At 42.0% G+C, this 20,527-nt stretch overlaps 1 long non-coding RNA gene across 1 annotated transcript in view; it reads right to left on the reverse strand.

The window, feature by feature from the left end:
* Nucleotides 1-911: 911 nt before the first annotated feature.
* The window catches only part of LOC138638363 (uncharacterized), a 39,142-nt gene continuing 19,526 nt past the window's right edge, over nucleotides 912-20,527 (reverse strand). The window contains exon 5 of the long non-coding RNA XR_011312491.1: nucleotides 912-1,726. This is a non-coding gene — a long non-coding RNA (uncharacterized lncRNA). The remainder of the gene's footprint in view (nucleotides 1,727-20,527) is intronic.

A 20,527-nucleotide genomic window follows, 5' to 3' on the forward strand; every position in this document is an offset into this window, starting at 1 on the left:
AAAAGTCTTCCCCCCCTTGGCTTTTACCTATTTTGTTACATTACAACCTGTGTTTAACTATTTTTGTAATCCTATTTATGTTTGAAACATCAGCACTAAATAGTGAGGAAAATATAGGCAAAAATTAAATTTAGGGAATCAAATAACTAAAAATTGGCATATGCATTCAGCCCGTTTGATATGAAGCAAGCAATTAGCATCTTAAGTCACATGCTTAAGGCCCCGTCACACTAGACGATATCGCTAGCGATCCGTGACGTTGCAGCGTCCTCGCTAGCGATATCGTCCAGTGTGACAGGCAGCAGCGATCAGGCCCCTGCTGTGCTGTCGCTGGTCGGGGAAGAAAGTCCAGAACTTTGTTTCGTCGCTGGACTCCCCGCAGACATCGCTGAATCGGCGTGTGTGACACCGATTCAGCGATGTCTTCGCTGGTAACCATGGTAAACATCGGGTTACTAAGCGCAGGGCCGCGCTTAGTAACCCGATGATTAGCATGGTTACCATCGTTAAAGTAAAAAAAACAACCGCTACATACTTACCTACCGCTGTCTGTCCTCGGCGCTCTGCTTCTCTGGTCTGGCTGTGAGCACAGCGGCCGGAAAGCAGAGCGGTGACGTCACTGCTCTGCTTTCCGGCTGCCCGGCGCTCACAGCCAGACCAGAGAAGCAGACCGAGGACAGACAGCGGTAGGTAAGTATGTAGCGGTTGTTTTTTTTACTTTAACGATGGTAACCATGGTAATCATCGGGTTACTAAGCGCGGCCCTGCGCTTAGTAACCCGATGTTTACCCTGGTTACCGGGGACCTCGGGATCGTTGGTCGCTGGAGAGCTGTCTGTGTGACAGCTCTCCAGCGACCAAACAGCGACGCTGCAGCGATCCGGATCGTTGTCGGTATCGCTGCAGCGTCGCTTAGTGTGACGGTACCTTTAGTGAAAGGAAGTCCACCTGTGTGCAATCTAAGTATCACATGTCTGTTAGTATATGCATACTTTTTCTGAAAGGCCACAGAGTCTGCAGCAACTTTAAGAAAGAGGCACAACTAACCAAGCAACACCATGAAGACCAAGGAGACCTCCAAACAAGTCAGGGTTAATGTTGTTGGGAAATACAAGTCAGGGTTGGGTTATAGCAAAAATATTCCAATCTCTGATGATCCCCTTAGTACCATCAAATCAGTTATTATCAAATGGAAAGAACATGGTACCACAACAAACCTGCCAAGAGTAGGGCCACCCACCAAAACTCTCAGCTCAGGCAAGGAGGGCATTAATCAAAGAGGCAGCACGGAAACCAAACGTAACCCTGGAGGAGTTTAAGAATTACAAAGTCAAGGTTTTGGAGTGGCCATCACAAAGCCATTCAGCATTCCAAGGTGCAGTAAATGAAAATGTATATGAAGACTTGAATTACAGACATTAAGCCAACGTTTCGGCCCATGTGTGGCCTTTGTCAAGGTAAGTCTATGAAACATAAAATATACAAAGAAAATAATAATAAAGTAAACAGGAACAGAAAAATACATAATATATAATGGAAATATAAAGAGCAGTTTACAAAACAAATGAAAAAAATGCTAGAATCATAGCAAAAAAAACAAGTACGTGCAGGTACTATACACGTATGGTACAACAATGATGGTAAAACGGTAATGTGGTGGCTCAGAGAAGGAGGCACTGTAAATTATGTGATTGGCTCCACAATGGAAGATTCGCACATAGGGATTTCTGTAAGTGAAAAAGAGATAAAAAGCATTAACGTAAAAAGTAAGATGAAGTCAATTAATTCAAGGGTAAATAATGAAATGATAAAAACAATTAATGTACACCAAGAAAGAAATGCATCATATAGAGGAAAGAATATTGCGCTATATAAGGGAACAGGACTGTGGACTGGCAGGGAAGAAAGTTGGAGGAATTTTTAAGTAAGAGGTAAAAGCGGGAAATGCAGGAAAAGCATGTATCTCTAGATTCTGCAACATAATGTCGGGATTTAATTATCCATGCTATGATGCTGATACAGTTGAAAGCGGCACGTACCAGGGGGGTGTGCTGGTGCCGTGCCCCCCTCACGTAAGGCCCCATAGTGGCCACGTGGGCAGGGGGCCCCTGGGGGAGCGACATCCTGCAGCTAACACTGCCCGCTATTAAAGGGAAGGTACCGCGTTTGTAGATCATTAATTAATCAATGTAATGTAGCATAACATGCTGTTATAACCCAGATTTGAATGCATGTAAAACAGATTTCGTGTGATATATGAGTAGAAAGAATGCACTGGGGGCTGACATCTTGGTTTTGCAGCAGTAGCAGGGCCCTATCAGTGTCAGATTACGGCACCCCATGGACATAGGAGATAATAGACCAGCAGGGACCCTATCTGTAACATTGCAGCAGCATTAGCAGTGAGCTGGGCACGCCTCTGTGGGCTGCACAACTCACTGCTGTAGGTGTGACTAGCTGCCATTTTATTAGAGCCCTGTGCTATCTGCCGAGCTCCACTTGCTCTCTATCACAGGAGAGAAGAAGCCCTCACTGCTCCTCTGTACTCCAGGCACTGCAGGTTATGGGCAGACATCTTCTGCTCTCACATTCTGCCGTGTGCTTCCCCCTGCTCTGTCTCCGCCTCCCCACAATCCCAGTGATCTCCGGTAAACTGCACTCTCCCCCTGTGTCGCTCTCCCTCTCTGTGCGGCGTGGGGAGGTCTCTGTGCGTCGTGGGGGGTCTCTGGGCGGCGTGGGGAGGTCTCTGTGCGGTGTGGGGGGTCTCTGGGCGGCATGGGGGCTCTCTGTGCGGCGTGGGGGGGTCTCTGCGGAGTGGGGGGGTCTGTGCGGAGTGGGGGGGTCTGTGCGGAGTGGGGGGGTCTGTGTGGAGTGGGGGGGTCTCTGTGCGGAGTGGGGGGGTCTCTGTGCGGTGTGGGGGGTCTCTGTGTGGCGTGGGGAGGTCTCTGTGCGGCGTGGGGGGGTCTCTGTGCGGCGTGGGGGGTCTCTGTGCGGCGTAGGGAGGTCTCTGTGCGGCGTGGGGGGTCTCTGTGCGGCGTGGGGAGGTCTCTGTGCGGCGTGGGGGGTCTCTGTGCAGGGTCTCTGTGCGGCGTGGGGGGGTCTGTGCGGCGTGGGGGGGTCTCTGCGGCGTGGGGAGGTCTCTGTGCGGCGTGGGGAGGTCTCTGTGTGGCGTGGGGGGGTCTGTGCGGTGTGGGGGGGTCTCTGTGCAGCGTGGGGGGGTCTCTATGCGTGTATGCAAGCATCGTCCGATGTGACTGCAAGTCCCATCAGACGATGCCTGCTACAATGACAGTGATTGACACATTAGCCAATTATGGGACAGTAATAGTCCCATCATCCGGCTAATGTGTTGAATGAAAAAAAAAAATACTCCATACATACATGCCACATACATGCTACATACAATACAGTCATACATTACATACATATAGACATACAGTACATTAAACATAGATTTCATACTCACCATTACTTGTCACTTTGTTCCCCGAAGCCAGTGTCATCTGTAAAAAAAATATTAAAAAAACAAACAACCAATATACTCCCTGTCCGCAGAAATCCACGAGTGTCCCACGACGATCTCCCGTGGAGAGCAGCAGCATCAGATAATGCGACTGCTCTCTAGGGGCTCCAGGAACACAATGACAGCAGGAAGGTATCCTTCCACCACTGTATTCCTCCGCCGCTGTAAAAAAAAAAGTCCCTAGTCTCACTTTATGCCATTGCTGTATGAGAAATTTTCCCAGGCAGCAATTGCCATAAAGTGAGACATTGTCCTAAGGTAACCTCAGTGATGCACTGTAGGAGCCATTGTCTCCTGTCAGTGTGTCACTGAGGGTCCTATAGAGCAGTGACATCACCCGATGTCACTGTTCTATAGGGGAGATCGTCGTGGGACACTCGTTATTAATTGGACTACGGCGGAAAGGTAGTATACGGTTTATTATTTTACGTTTTTTGCAGGCGCTGAAGTATGGTAAGTATGGTGAAATGAAGAATATTAAAATACTTTTTTCCTAATGTGTGCGTGTTTTTTTTAACCCTTTCTTAGTATTGGATTAATAACGGATAGGCGTCTTATTGACGCCTCTCCGTTATTAACCCGGCTTAATGTCACCTTACAATAGCAAGGTGACATTAACCCTTCATTACCCCATATCCCACCGCTACACGGGAGTGGGAAGAGAGGGGCTAAGTGCCGGAATTGGCGCATCTTACAGATGCGCCATTTCTGGGGCGGCTGCGGACTGGTATTTGTAGCCTGGGGGGGGGGGGCAATATCCATGGCCCCTCTCTAGGCTATGAATATCAGCCTGCAGCTGTCTGCGTAGCCTTTCTGGCTATAAAATATAGGGGGACCCCACGCAATTTTTTTTTTTGGGGTCCCCTTATTTTAATAGCCAGTAAAGGCTATACAGACAGCTGCAGGCTGATATTCATAGCAGGCTACAGATATTGGCCCCCGGCCGTCGGCTTTCCCCCTCTGGCGCAGAAAATTGCACGGGCGCCCACGCGGTTTTTTTTGTTTTTTTTTTAATTCAACCCTCACAAAGGCCTCTTTCACACTTGCGTCGGTACGAGTCTGTCGCTATGCATCGGGCCGACGTACCGACGCACGTTGTGAAATTTGTGCCCGATGTGGGCAGCGGATGCAGTTTTTCAACACATCCACTGCCCATTCTGAAGTCTAGAAGGAGGGGGCGGAGTTTTGGCAGCGCACGCGCAGTAGAAAATGGCGGACGCGCTGGACAAAAAAAGTTCACTTGAACGTTTTTTTGTGCCGACAGTCCGCCAAAACACGACGGATCCTTTGCACGTCGGACGCGACCACGCGACATAGTAACATAGTAACATAGTAACATAGTTAGTAAGGCCGAAAAAAGACATTTGTCCATCCAGTTCAGCCTATATTCCATCATAATAAATCCCCAGATCTACGTCCTTCTACAGAACCTAATTGTATGATACAATATTGTTCTGCTCCAGGAAGACATCCAGGCCTCTCTTGAACCCCTCGACTGAGTTCGCCATCACCACCTCCTCAGGCAAGCAATTCCAGATTCTCACTGCCCTAACAGTAAAGAATCCTCTTCTATGTTGGTGGTAAAACCTTCTCTCCTCCAGACGCAAAGAATGCCCCCTTGTGCCCGTCACCTTCCTTGGTATAAACAGATCCTCAGCGAGATATTTGTATTGTCCCCTTATATACTTATACATGGTTATTAGATCGCCCCTCAGTCGTCTTTTTTCTAGACTAAATAATCCTAATTTCGCTAATCTATCTGGGTATTGTAGTTCTCCCATCCCCTTTATTAATTTTGTTGCCTGTTGTGAATTCTGTGGCTGAGTTCACTTCTGTGGTCACAAGTGGTATTGCAGTCTCTGGGCTTCCTCCCTCAGGTGTTTTGGTGAGCTCGTTGGCTGCCTTGCTATTTAGCTCCACCTGAGTCTGTCTTCCTTGCTCCTTGTCAATGTTCCAGTGTTGGATCTGAGCTACTGCATCTTTCCTTGGGCCTGCTGCTCTGCTAGATAAGTGCTTCTAGTTTGTTTTCTGTTTTTTCTGTCCAGCTTGCTATTAACTTTTGCTGGAAGCTCTGAGAAGCAAAGGGGTGCACCGCCGTGCTGTTAGTTCGGCACGGTGGGTCTTTTTGCCCCTTTGCGTGGTTTTCGTTTTAGGGTTTTTTGTAGACTGCATAGTTCTCTTTGCTATCCTCGCTCTGTCTAGAATATCGGGCCTCACTTTGCTGAATCTATTTCATTCCTACGTTTGTCTTTTCATCTTGCTAACAGTCATTATATGTGGGGGGCTGCCTATTCCTTTGGGGTATTTCTCTGAGGTAAGTCAGGCTTCTATTTCTATCTTCAGGCTAGTCAGCTCCTCAGGCAGTGCCGAGTTGCATAGGTAGTGATAGGCGCAATCCACTGCTGCTTATAGTTGTGTGAGGATAGATCAGGTACTGCAGTCTACAGAGATTCCACGTCTCAGAGCTCGTCCTATTGTTTTTGGTTATTGCCAGATCTCTGTATGTGCGCTGATTACTGCACACTGTGTTGCCTGATTGCCAGCCATAACAGTTGCCCTCCTTTGTACTCTCTCTAGTTCCATTATATCCTTCCTGAGCACCGGTGCCCAAAACTGGACACAGTACTCCATGTGCGGTCTAACTAGGGATTTGTACAGAGGCAGTATAATGCTCTCATCATGTGTATCCAGACCTCTTTTAATGCACCCCATGATCCTGTTTGCCTTGGCAGCTGCTGCCTGGCACTGGCTGCTCCAGGTAAGTTTATCATTAACTAGGATCCCCAAGTCCTTCTCCCTGTCAGATTTACCCAGTGGTTTCCCATTCAGTGTGTAATGGTGACATTGATTCCTTCTTCCCATGTGTATAACCTTACATTTATCATTGTTAAACCTCATCTGCCACCTTTCAGCCCAAGTTTCCAACTTATCCAGAACCATCTGTAGCAGAATACTATCTTCTCTTGTATTAACTGCTTTACATAGTAACATAGTAACATAGTTAGTAAGGCCGAAAAAAGACATTTGTCCATCCAGTTCAGCCTATATTCCATCATAATAAATCCCACATAGTTTTGTATCATCTGCAAATATCGATATTTTACTGTGTAAACCTTCTACCAGATCATTAATGAATATGTTGAAGAGAACAGGTCCCAATACTGACCCCTGCGGTACCCCACTGGTCACAGCGACCCAGTTAGAGACTATACCATTTATAACCACCCTCTGCTTTCTATCAATAAGCCAGTTACTAACCCATTTACACACAATTTCCCCCAGACCAAGCATTCTCATTTTGTGTACCAACCTCTTGTGCGGCACGGTATCAAAACGCTTTGGAAAAATCGAGATATACCACGTCCAATGACTCACCGTGGTCCAGCCTATAGCTTACCTCTTCATAAAAACTGATTAGATTGGTTTGACAGGAGCGATTTCTCATAAACCCATGCTGATATGGAGTTAAACAGTTATTCTCATTGAGATAATCCAGAATAACATCCCTCAGAAACCCTTCAAATATTTTACCAACAATAGAGGTTAGACTTACTGGCCTATAATTTCCAGGTTCACTTTTAGAGCCCTTTTTGAATATTGGCACCACATTTGCTATGCGCCAATCCTGCGGAACAGACCCTGTCGCTATAGAGTCCCTAAAAATAAGAAATAATGGTTTATCTATTACATTACTTAGTTCTCTTAGTACTCGTGGGTGTATGCCATCCGGACCCGGAGATTTATCTATTTTAATCTTATTTAGCCGGTTTCGCACGTCTTCTTGGGTTAGATTGGTGACCCTTAATATAGGGTTTTCATTGTTTCTTGGGATTTCACCTAGCATTTCATTTTCCACCGTGAATACCGTGGAGAAGAAGGTGTTTAATATGTTAGCTTTTTCCTCGTCATCTACAACCATTCTTTCCTCACTATTTTTTAAGGGGCCTACATTTTCAGTTTTTATTCTTTTACTATTGATATAGTTGAAGAACAGTTTGGGATTAGTTTTACTCTCCTTAGCAATGTGCTTCTCTGTTTCCTTTTTGGCAGCTTTAATTAGTTTTTTAGATAAAGTATTTTTCTCCCTATAGTTTTTTAGAGCTTCAATGGTGCCATCCTGCTTTAGTAGTGCAAATGCTTTCTTTTTACTGTTAATTGCCTGTCTTACTTCTTTGTTTAGCCACATTGGGTTTTTCCTATTTCTAGTCCTTTTATTCCCACAAGGTATAAACCGCTTACACTGCCTATTTAGGATGTTCTTAAACATTTCCCATTTATTATCTGTATTCTTATTTCTGAGGATATTGTCCCAGTCTACCAGATTAAGGGCATCTCTAAGCTGGTCAAACTTTGCCTTCCTAAAGTTCAGTGTTTTTGTGACTCCCTGACAAGTCCCCCTAGTGAAAGACAGGTGAAACTGTACAATATTGTGGTCGCTATTTCCTAGATGCCCGACCACCTGCAGATTTGTTATTCTGTCAGGTCTATTAGATAGTATTAGGTCTAAAAGTGCTGCTCCTCTGGTTGGATTCTGCACCAATTGTGAAAGATAATTTTTCTTGGTTATTAGCAGAAACCTGTTGCCTTTATGGGTTTCACAGGTTTCTGTTTCCCAGTTAATATCCGGGTAGTTAAAGTCCCCCATAACCAGGACCTCATTATGGGTTGCAGCTTCATCTATCTGCTTTAGAAGTAGACTTTCCATAGTTTCTGTTATATTTGGGGGTTTGTAACAGACCCCAATGAGAATTTTGTTACCATTTTTCCCTCCATGAATTTCGACCCATATTGACTCGACATCCTCATTTCCTTCACTAATATCCTCCCTTAAAGTGGACTTTAGACAAGACTTTACATAGAGACAAACCCCTCCTCCTCTCCGATTTTTACGATCCTTTCTAAACAGACTGTAACCCTGTAAGTTAACTGCCCAGTCATAGCTTTCATCTAACCATGTCTCGGTTATTCCCACTATGTCAAAGTTACCTGTAGATATTTCTGCTTCTAGTTCTTCCATCTTGTTTGTCAGGCTTCTGGCGTTTGCGAGCATGCAGTTTAGAGGATTTTGTTTTGTTCCATTCTCCTCGCTGGCCATCCGTCACGATCTGTCGCTAATACAAGTTTATGGGAAAAAAAACGCATCCTGCGAGCACATTTGCAGAATCCGTTTTTTTTCCGCCAGATCCGTTTTTTCCACCGGATCCATTTTTTTCCGCCGGATCCGTTTTTTCCGCCGGATCCGTTTTTTCCCGCCGGATCCATTTTTTCCTGCTGGATCCGTTAATTCCCGCCGGATCCGTTTTTTCCCGCCGGATCCGTTTTTTTCCACAATTTCCTTTTTTTTCTGTCAGATCAGTTTTTTTTCCATCGGATCCTTTTTTTTCCCGCCTGATCTGTTTTTTCCCGCCAGATCCGTTTTTTTCCACAATTTCCTTTTTTCTCTGCCAGATCAGTTTTTTTCCATCGGATCCTTTTTTTCCCGCCTGATCCGTCTTTTCCCGCCGGATCAGTTTTTTCCCGCCGGATCAGTTTTTTTCCACAATTTCCTTTTTTTTCTGCCAGATCAGTTTTTTTTTTTCCATCGGATCCTTTTTTTCCCTCCTGATCTGTTTTTTTCCACAATTTCCTTTTTTTTCTGCCAGATCAGTTTATTTTCCATCGGATCCTTTTTTTCCCGCCTGATCCGTTTTTTCCCGCCAGATCCGTTTTTTCCCGCCGGATCCATTTTTTTCCACAAGTTCTTTTTTTTATCTGCCAGTTCCGTTTCTTCCCGCCGGATCCGTTTTTTTCCACAATTTCCTTTTTTTTCTGCCAGATCAGTTTTTTTTTCCATCGGATCCTTTTTTTCCGCCTTATCCGGTTTTTTCCGCCTTATCCGTTTTTTTCCGCCTTATCCGTTTTTTTCCACAATTTCCTTTTTTTCTGCCAGATCAGTTTTTTTTCCATCGGATCCTTTTTTTCCCGCCTAATCCGTTTTTTTCCCACAAGTTCCTTTTTTTTCTGCCAGATCAGTTTTTTCCGCTAGATCCGTTTTTTCACGCCAGATCCGTTTTTTTCCACAATTTACTTTTTTTTCTGCCAGATTAGTTTTTTTTCGCCGGATCCGTTATTTTATCATTGAATTGTATTAGCGCCGGATGGCCACACGTTTCATCCGTTTTTTGCAGGATCCGTCAAAACAGCTGTTTCCGCCAGACGGAAAACACATACAGAGGAACGGTTGAATCGCGATCTCACCTGCCGCTACTGCGGGCACATGTCAGTCATGTTTTTTTCTATTGACAGATTGGGCGATTCTGAACGCGGCGATACTAAATATGTGTAGGTTTGATTTTTTTATTGTTAATTTTATTTATTTTTTCATATTTTTAAAAACATTTTTTTTACATTTGCCATGCTTCAATAGCCTCCATGGGAAACTAGAAGCAGGCACAACTCGATCGGCTCAGCTACATAGCAGCGATCATCAGATTGCTGCTCCGTAGCTGAATTACAGGCTTGCTATGAGCGCCGACCACAGGGAGGCGCTCACAGCAGGCCGGCATCAGTAGCTATAGAGGTCTCAAGGACCTCTATGGTTACCATCCTGACGCATCGCCAACCCCTGATCATGTGACGGTGGTGGACGATACGCCCATTTCTGGCCGCGCGGCTGGAAGCGGTAGTTAAATGCCGCTGTCAGCATTTGACAGCGGCATTTAACAGGTTAATAGCGGCGGGTGAATTGCGATTTCACCTGCCGCTATTGCGCGCACATGTCAGCTGTACAGCCCACATCAAAGGAGGAGACACGACATGCGCAGAACATGTTGCGTTTTTTACTGCGATGCGTTTTCCCCCCAGAAAAAACGCAACATATGCACAAAAATTGCGGAATGCATTATAAATGATGGGATGCATATGTATGCATTTTTAAATTGTTTTTATCACATTTTTATAGCGAACAAACGCAAAAAAATGCGAAAAATCCTGAACGTGTGCACACAGCCTCAATGTGTATCTCCCCATCACACTCCATATGTGTCTCACTCATCATACATCACGTCTCTTTCTCTCCCATCAGTCACTCTTAGGCCGGGGACACACACAACGTATAAAAAAGGTCCGTTTTTGATGGACGAGAATCGCACAAATGTTACCAAAACAGTGATCCGTGTGCAGTGCGAGGATGCGATTTTCTCGCATCCAATGATCCGTTTGGCATCCGTGTGACATCCGTATGGCATCCATATGGTGAGATTTTCTCACACACTTCCAAAATGAGCAAATAATGGCTGAGCCTTTCCTGTCACCTGCCCAATGCCTGAGAATTTCTCGCACGTCACACTGAAGGTCCGTGTGCTGTGCGATTTTTTTTTTCTCACCCCCATAGACTTTCATTGGTGATTCTCGGCCGAGATACGCTGAGAATTGCAGCATGCTGCGATTTCACTCGGATCCTGAATACGGCCGAGAGAATATCGGATGATGGGAGCTGCCCCATAGGTTAACATTGGGACGAGTGCTATGCGATTTTTTTATCGCATTGCACTCGTCCGTATTGCGGTCTAGTGTGACCCCGGCCTTAGCCATACAATGCATCTCTCCCCTCCCTCCATAATGCCTGGCTATTCACTGCAGAGCTGGAGCTCCCACACAGCTCCTAATGCTGCTCCATGCACACCACATGTCTTCACTCTTCTTGGGTCCAGATGCTGCTGAGTCCACTGTGTTCTGCTCCTCTGATGCAGTAACTGCTGGTGATAGCAGGTCACAGGACAGTCACACACAAAATGGTGCTGCCCTGTGATGCTGCTCTTCATTCTTACTGTTGGAGCAGTAACTGCTGACATCACCATTTCCCTCCCCTTTTGGGTGGTCTAATATCCCTGGGGCAGAGCTGCTAAATCTTACTATAGCTGCTTGAGGTCTAAAACGGAAAATGCTCCCCCTAGTGGTAAATATGTATATTTGTTGAAAAATATATAATATTTTTCATATAGAAATGTTTGCAAACAGTGCAAACATTGCATTAATACATTTTAATTACTATTTTAAGCTTAATTTCACAAAAAAACAAAATACGAGAAAACTGGTGGCACCTTCCCTTTAAAGCAAAATGAATATTTACCCCTCTCCACGCCCATGGGGGCATGGGGAAGTGAGAATATTAATTTCTCTTTAGCAGCAGAGACAGGCTTTAGCTGCAGCAGCCGGCTTCTACCTCCTGTCATCTGCTGCTGCTACCCTGGCATCGGGGGCTCCATAGCAGCTACATGGTGTGCCGTTAGGGACACACCACTGGCTGGGGGGGGGGGCCTGGAGCAGTGAGGACCCTAGGCAGCTGCTGGCCCTGTATGTCAACAGGTCAGTGCCTGGACCCACCAGAGAATCCTCCGGTTTTCCGATGGGCCAGTCTGAACCTGCTTACAGTCATGCATCAACCCGTTTCACTCCTGTTTCTTTCATTTGAAATCTTTGAGAGTAGCAGAAGAGAAGGCAGCATGATCATTTCTATGCATAATTGCATATACTCCATGTGATGAGTATGGAAAGTGTAAAAGCAGCCAAGTTCTAAGAGTGCATTACTCAATGTTAGGATTCCACTTGTTAAGGTTTAATTTTGTGCAGTAAAAAGAAAAATATAGTGACCACTAGTCACCTGGCCTCCACAATCACCAGGCATGAACCCAATCGAGATGGTTTGGGGTGAGCTGGACCGAAGAGTTAAAAGGACACTGTCACCTGAATTTGGAGGGAACAATCTTCAGCCATGGAGGCGGGGTTTGGGGGTTTTTGATTCACCCTTTCCTTACCCGCTGGCTGCATGCTGGCTGCAATAATGGATTGAAGTTCATTCTCTGTCCTCCGTAGTACATGCCTGCACAAGGTGCAATCTTGCCTTGCACAGGCATGTACTATGGAGGACAGAGAATGAACTTCAATCCAGTATTGCAGCCAGCATGCAGCAAGCGGGTAAGGAAAGGGTGAATCAAACACCCAAAAAACCCGCCTCCATGGCTGAAGATTGTTCCCTCCAAATTCAGGTGACAGTGTCCCTTTAAGGCAAAAGGGCCAACAAGTGCTAAGCATCTCTGGGAACTCCTTCAAGATTGTTGGAAGACCATTCCCGGTGACTACCTCTTGAAGCTCATCAAGAGAATGCCAAGAGTGTGCAAAGCAGTCATCAAAGCAAAAGGTGGCTACTTTGAAGAACCTAGAATATAAGACATAATTTCAGTTGTTTCACACTTTTTTGTTAAGTATATAATTCCACATGTGTTAATTCATAGTTTTGATGCCTTCAGTGTGAATGTACAATTTTCATATTCATGAAAATACAGAAAAATCTTTAAATGAGAAGGTGTGTCCAAACTTTTGGTCTGTACTGTATATATATGAGTCCTAGCTGCATTGTACCCTAAGAGGGGGCAGCATTATACCCTAAGACGGGGCAGCATTATACCCTATGAGGGGGCTGAATTATACCCTATGAGGGGGTTACATTATACCCTATGAGGGGGACTGCATTGTACTCTATGAGGGGGGGCAGCATTATACCCTATGAGGGGGCTACATTATACCCTATGAGGAGGGCTGAATTATACCCCATGAGGGGGGCTGCATTATACTATATGAGGGCTGCATAATATTCTATGAGGGGGTTACATTAGATTCTATGAGGGGGTTACTTAGATTCTATGAGGGGGCTGCATTATACCATATGAGGGGGCTACATTATATTCTATGAGGGGGGCTACCCCAACCCCTGTTATATAATTAAGACATGTACTACCTTATATTATACCCTAATATTATCGCATTTTACCGCACAATTGGTTGTCTTGTGATTATTTTTATGTAGTTACATAGTGGGCCCCAAGAATGATATTCTCTGGTGGGCCCAAGGTGCTCCAGTCCAACGCTGACTGTAAGTATGCAAATTGCATATAAGAACGTCATATATAGAGTACGGAGAGTGTGAAAGCAGCTGAATCCTAGTAGTATTCTTAGGCTACGTTCACATTAGCGTTACGCTAATGTGCGTCGCTGTTGCGTCGGCGACGCAGCGGCGACGCAGCGGCGACGCGCCCCTATGTTTAACATAGGGGACGCGTGCGTTGTTTTGGTGGCGTTTTTCGCCACGTGCGTCGTTTCCGACGCTAGCGTCGGACGCAAGAAAACGCTACATGTAGCATTTTCTGTGCGTCCGATTTTCGTCAAAAATGACGCACGCGTCGCAAAACGCGCGCGTTTTTGCGTGCGTCGCCGCTGCGTCGCCGACGCAACGGCGACGCGACGCTAATGTGAACGTAGACTTACATGTCAGAACATTTTTATATTTTTTATTTTAAAAAAGTTAGTTTTTGAATTTCTTTTTTTTTTAAAGGTGGTGCGCAAAAAGATTTTCATCCAGATTTGTTCTCAAAATTCTGTAGTAAGCAGAGTTCTATTCTTTTACATATGTCCTAAGATTAGTTCTATTTCCATATCTATGCAGTAAAATTGGTTCAGTTCCCATATTTATATAGTAAGCTCAATTCTGTTCCCCTATTTGTACAGTAAGCTCAGTTTTGTTCCCATATCAATGAAGTATGCTTAGTTCTGTTCCCATGTTTATGCAGTATGCCCGGTTCTGTTTTCGGTTCTGTTCTCGTGTCTATGCAGTAAGCTTGGTTCTGTTGCAGTATCTATGTATTATGCTCAATTCTGGTCCCAGTGAGCTTGTTCTGTTTCCATATCAAAGTAGTAAACTTGGTTCTGTTCCTGTATCTATTTAGTGAGCTTAGTTCAGCTCCCAAATCCATGTAGTAAGCTCAGTTTTGTTCCTGTACTTATGTAATGAGCTCAGCTTTCTTCACGTATCTATGGAGTAAGTTTTATTTTGTTCACATATCTATGCAGTAAGCTTGCTTTGTTCCTGTATCAAAGTAGTAAGCTTGGCTCTGTTCCTGTATCTATGTAGAGAGCTTAGTTCAGCTTCCATGAAGTAAGCTTGAGTTTGTCCCCATTCCCCATTTTAGGCTAATTTAGGATAATGAGGACATCACAGCTCAGCAAAAGAGTTAGGAAAAGAGAGGTCTAAAACATTCAACTTAAAGGTATCATTTATGAAACTTTTCTAATTTTTAAAAACATTACTTTAATCTTATTAAGGCAGTGTTTGTGTTAAAGACCTTTAAAGGGGCTGGATATATTTCTAGGATTTCTCAGAGTGCTACATAGATCTTTTCAAATTATTCAGAGGCTTTGAAGTAATGCAAGCCACTGTGAATGGATTCACTACAAATCAAGTTTTTGGACAAAAAAATCATCAAACTGAATTTGAATTTAAGAAAATGTGATCATCTCTAATCCATGACAGCAACTAATTCAACAGAATGTGAATGATCCCATGGCAAACCGTGGCATCTGTCCTCACTTGAGTTGCCCTCCAACATTTAACTGCTATGCCAGAGGCAAAAAAAAAGCTGGATGGCTGGATTGGTGGAAGTGAGGCCAAAGCAATACAGAATAATGCCTCATGCAGTATTTCTCTGTTCAGTGCAGGGAGAAACCTGTTTTCAGGCAGAAATAATTTATAACCTCCTGTTTTTTTCATTGATTCTAAATGTTATAGAAAATAGTAGTTAGAATCATCCATTGGCCAGGCCTAACTGACCAAAGAACACTTTATTTTAATGTTCTGAATTTGCAGTGGCAAATCCTGGCACCCCATACTGCCATTTTTGGATGCAATTACACCAATTCGTTTACTTTTCCATAAAATGTGTGCACTGGATGTACCTAGCTCGTATGTAAATGTCTGGAAAGGTTTAGGATGATAAATATATACATAAAGATATAAGGAAAGAGAGATAAACAGCCACCATGTGTCAGTGCCCTGATGAAGCACAAGGCTCTCTCCAAGCTGCATGCCCTAATATTTCACACCCGCATATTGTGTGATCATCAGTCTCAAGTCCTGTACTCAGTGATAGATGCTGAGACAACGAATAATTAAACAAATCAAGCATAGGAAGTAACGCCAAAGAGGTCTGCAGTGTTACAGAATCAGCAATCAATGCAAATCTATCCATTTATCCAAGGGAACTGTCAATCTTGACCCCCAGTGTGTGAGTAATAATCATATCAATTACCAAACATAAAAAATGATGTCCTGTGCAGTGGTGGATGTGGGCTATGGACATTGGAGGCTGTGTGCAGGTCTCACTGTACACCAGAGGGTCATGTAGAAGATTAGCATTAACCACGAAGTCACACGGGGGTCTGGTCACTGCGGCTGCCTGTGGGAGTGGGGGGCTCCGTGCTGTGGACACTTCACCTGCCCCCAAACATGTCTGACAGAAGAACTGCCCCAGGAAGCTATGAAGCTGGCTGCGATAGGTGCTGAGCAAAAGCAGCAAGACTGCAGTATCATCTGACTATATATATATATATATATATATATATATATAGTTAGGGTTTATACTGTATGCATATTTTTGGATGGGTAAGTACTGTATATATATATATATATATATATACATATATATATATATACACAGTACTTACCCTTCCAAAAATATGCATACAGTATAAACCCTAACTATATATATATATATATATATACAGTACTTACCCTTCCAAAAATATGCATACAGTATAAACCCTAACTATATATATATATATATATATACAGTACTTACCCTTCCAAAAATATGCATACAGTATAAACCCTAACTATATATATATATATATATATATGTATACAGTACTTACCCTTCCAAAAATATGCATACAGTATATACCCTGACTATATATATATATATATATATACAGTACTTACCCTTCCAAAAATATGCATACAGTATAAACCCTAACTATATATATATATATATATATATATATACAGTACTTACCCTTCCAAAAATATGCATACAGTATAAACCCTAACTATATATATATATATATATATATGTATACAGTATTTACCCTTCCAAAAATATGCATACAGTATAAACCCTAACTATATATATATATATATATATATATATATATACAGTACTTACCCTTCCAAAAATATGCATACAGTATAAACCCTAACTATATATATATATATATATATATATATGTATACAGTATTTACCCTTCCAAAAATATGCATACAGTATAAACCCTAACTATATATATATATATATATATATATATATATATATATACAGTACTTACCCTTCCAAAAATATGCATACAGTATAAACCCTAACTATATATATATATATATATATATATATATGTATACAGTATTTACCCTTCCAAAAATATGCATACAGTATAAACCCTAACTATATATATATATATATATATATATATATATACAGTACTTACCCTTCCAAAAATATGCATACAGTATAAACCCTAACTATATATATATATATATATGTATACAGTACTTACCCTTCCAAAAATATGCATACAGTATATACCCTGACTATATATATATATATATATATATATATATATACAGTACTTACCCTTCCAAAAATATGCATACAGTATAAACCCTAACTATATATATATATATATATATATATATATGTATACAGTATTTACCCTTCCAAAAATATGCATACAGTATATACCCTGACTATATATATACAGTGCTTACCCTTCCAAAAATATGCATACAGTATATACCCTGACTATATATATATATATATATATATATATATGTATACAGTACTTACCCTTCCAAAAATATGCATACAGTATAAACCCTAACTATATATATATATATATATATATACAGTACTTACCCTTCTAAAAATATGCATAAAGTATATACCCTGACTATATATACAGTACTTACCCTTACAAAAATATGCATACAGTATATACCCTGCTATATATATATATATATATATATATATATATATATATATACAGTATTTACCCTTCAAAAAATATGCATACAGTATATACCCTGCCATATATATATATATATATATATATACAGTATTTACCCTTCAAAAAATATGCATACAGTATATACCCTGCCATATATATATATATATATATATATATACAGTATTTACCCTTCAAAAAATATGCATACAGTATATACCCTGCCATATATATATATATATATATATATACAGTATTTACCCTTCCAAAAATATGCATACAGTATATACCCTGACTATATATATACAGTACTTACCCTTCCAAAAATATGCATACAGTATATACCCTGCTATATATATATATATATATATATATATATATATATATATATATATATATATATATATATATATATATATATACACAGGATTTACCCTTCCAAAAATATGTATACAGTATATACCCTGTCAAAAAAGAAAAAAAAAATATATATATATATACAGTACTTACCCTTCCAAAATTATTTATACAGTATATACCCTGACTATATATATTTATATATATACGCAGTATTTTCCCTTCCTGAAATATGTATACAGTATATACCCTGCAAAACAAATATATATATATATATATACAGTGTTTACCTTTCCAAAAATGTATATACAGTATATACCATGACAAAAATATATGTATATATATACAGTATAACATTATTATTATATACAGTATATACCATGCAGAAAAAAAAAAATATATGTATATATATACTATTTACCCTTCCAAAAGAATAAATACAGTATATACCATGCTATATATATATATTGCCCTGGAAGAATATGTATACAAACTTTGTAAGCTGCATGCATGTATAAATAAATATATAGAAATGTGTGTATATATATCTATCTATATCTATCTATCTATCTATATATATATTTTACCCTGCACAAAGGATCTTTACTCTGCAAGAGTATGTATTCAGTATTTACTCTGCGAAAAGAATGTATGCGGTATTTATTCTACAAAAAATATGTATACGGTGTTTACCCTGCAAAAAAGCGAAGCCATGTATTACACCGCAAATATATAAGTACCCAGCATTTGCCCATGTCTGTCTGCAAAGCGCACATTTTGGGTAAGGTAATTAATATGATAGGTTTATTCTAGAAGCCCGTTCTACATATATGATTCTTGGAAATGCGGCCACAGAGCTGTGATCCTTGTTCGCAATGTGGATTAGCTGATGCCGACCGTGATCTGCAGGAACCGCCGCCGCCTCTACAATCCAGTGCAGCAGGCTCGCCTTATACACAGCTATAGCCACAGCGCCCCCATCAGGCGCACCGCCGCAGGTGCACCGTGGGCCGAGCAGCCTCCGGAGATGTGGCCGGCGTCGGGGACCGTCCTGGACGCTATTTGCTGCTTATTTCTATTCTGCACAGGGGAAAACAAACAATCCCTCAGGGACCGCAGAAAGCGCTGCTGCTTCTGCTGGAGCTACTAATCTCGTCGGTTAAATAGTTCCTGGTGACCTTAACCCTTTCCATGGACCGTGCTAAGTAAGTTTGTAATCACAGCCCAGCTCCCTGCGGACAGATGACTGAGCAGGGGCAGCCTGGGAGAGGGGCAGCCAGCGTCCCCGGGCAGGAGAGGGGCACAGGGATTACACCTGCACGTTATCAGCACAGTCTACACCTGTTCTGTAACTAGGAGCTTCACTGTACACCTTCACACACTGGTGCAGGCAGAACATGGCAGTCTGGTGAAGAAAATGCTCCAGTTACTCCTAGCTAAAGGTGCGCCATGCGGTCTGAACGCTGCGGTTTCCATGTTCTGGTATTATTATACTTGCCGATCATATGTACAAATAGCACATGGCATGTGATTATATCATCGAAGGGAAGCTATGATGACAACGTTTAAAGCATAGGACTAAATTGTGTGTGGGGGGGGGGGGGACACAGACCTAGTATTGTTATTCCACTCCTACGTTCAGTATTTGGTCCGTATTTTCCATCAGTATTTGTAACTAAAATCAGGAGAGGAAAAATCAGAGGAAAAGTATAATAGGAACATGTCACCACTTCTGCATTTATCGCCCACTCCTGGTTTTGGCTTACAAATACTGATGTAAAATACTGACCAAATACTGATAGTGTGAACGTGGTCTTAGTAGTTACAAAAAACAATTGCAGCATTATTAGTTGTAATGAAAATGTTCATGCTTCTGGTGCTGCTAATAGTAAAAGAAGCAGAATATGTATCACAGACCCCTCTACCAGTAGTAATAAGTGGTAGGGACAGCAGTGGATGTGATATTTGTCGGTAAAACCTGTAATATATTGTGTTAATGCCCCTGAAAATATTTCATAAATATTCCATCAGATCTGCACAGATCACCCAGGACAGAAATCCGCGCACAATCTGACATCACAATCCTCGTTGTTTTCCAGCCATGTCCCCATTGAGATCATCTATTTTGCAGGGTGCTGATGGCTTCTCGGCTAACTGGCTGCTCGGACTTCACAAATCGCTGACAAAGAACATTGAACGTTTCATCAACGTTGTTAGGACAACAAGGAAGTATGTCCCAGATAATAACCCCCACTTCAAAGATCTGCCAGCTCAATACAACTCGGCCCATCCTTTTTATTCAGCCCCATCAACTAGCACTAAAGGGACTGAACTGTTTGGATTTTTTTTTTCGTCGTGTTTATTTTTCTCCTATTCATAGAGGTACTTGGATAAAATAAACAACAAGACAATTACTTGCGCGTAGCCTTTATCCCATCTTCTGCCAGAGACCACTGAGCCAACCCTAGCAATGAGGGGGTTAAAAGAACCCAGATCTATCAGCCAGTGTATGTACATAGACCTGGCTGAGGAATGGACATAGGCATAAGTGTGTGTGTGCAAATGGCTGAGGTCAATCCCCAACAATCAGAATTGTCGCATGTGCTCCTTTATATTGCTTTATATAGTATGCAACAAATATCATTATTATCAATAACAATAATACACTAGAATTCTATATAAGCAATATATTTATGGTAGACACATGCATACATATATATATATATATATATGTGTGTGTGTGTGTGTATAGGCATATATATATATATATATATATATCTGTGCG

The sequence above is a fragment of the Ranitomeya imitator genome, chromosome 5 (genome assembly GCF_032444005.1).
Source record: "Ranitomeya imitator isolate aRanImi1 chromosome 5, aRanImi1.pri, whole genome shotgun sequence".
NCBI classification, from domain to species: domain Eukaryota; kingdom Metazoa; phylum Chordata; class Amphibia; order Anura; family Dendrobatidae; genus Ranitomeya; species Ranitomeya imitator.